General features: G+C 38.2%; 1 non-coding gene across 1 annotated transcript; it reads right to left on the reverse strand.

Moving 5' to 3' along the window:
• Nucleotides 1-507: 507 nt before the first annotated feature.
• trnad-guc lies at nt 508-579 on the reverse strand. Its single transcript has one exon. It is a non-coding gene; the product is annotated as a tRNA-Asp (tRNA).
• Between the last annotated feature and the right edge of the window lie 303 nt (nt 580-882).

Below are 882 nucleotides of genomic sequence, written 5' to 3' on the forward strand. Positions count from 1 at the left end.
GGCATCTGGATAATAAATAGTTCTAAATCTGAATATATCAGACAATAGTCGATGGGTTCAGAAATTGCTGAAGGTGACGGAATTGCAATAATGTCATCGAGACTTGAACAGTGATTTGTTTAACTCTTCATCACTGAATCACTGAAACACCTTAATGTAGAAAATTAAGGTCAATGAAGTAACCATATATGGTTCCTTGCCCTTAAACAAATGTAAACATGTATTTAGATAATTAGAACATAAGTGTTAATATAAATATCACATCAGACAACATTAGGCCACTTCTTCATGGTACCTGATTAAACAGATATGCTCAGTGTTCATGCAGAGATGAGCCTTGTACACCACATTTGACCTGAGAATGTTGCTTTGATCATTATCCTGAATGGCTGGATGAAACCACATGCTTGTCAGCCTCACTGAGAGGCACGGGACACAGTTTAAAATGATAGATAGATTGATACTTTAGTCATCTCTATGAGAAATTCACAAAAAAAGTCAACACACCTCCCCGTCGGGGAATCGAACCCCGGTCTTCCGCGTGACAGGCGGAGATACTGTCCACTATACTAACGAGGAACTGCTTTTTGTTAAATATTGAAAATGAGAATGATGTCATTTTGACATGGTGGGAAAGTGGTAATAACAAAGTTAGAGAAGCCTCAGTAATATCGCATATTAACCCTAGAAAAATCAAGACCAACCATAGGAACAGATCTTTGTTATTCAGCACCATAGACAGGTACTAAGAAGTTCTCAATAGCCATGTGTAGGCACTAACAAGACATGTCTTTGGGTTATGAAAATGCTTTATTTCCTGCTTCAGTGCAGTGAAAGTAATTACACAAACACAGCTGACCGTTGGATATGACGTATGCCACC

Source organism: Mugil cephalus, chromosome 4 (genome assembly GCF_022458985.1).
Source record: "Mugil cephalus isolate CIBA_MC_2020 chromosome 4, CIBA_Mcephalus_1.1, whole genome shotgun sequence".
In the NCBI taxonomy this organism is placed as follows: domain Eukaryota; kingdom Metazoa; phylum Chordata; class Actinopteri; order Mugiliformes; family Mugilidae; genus Mugil; species Mugil cephalus.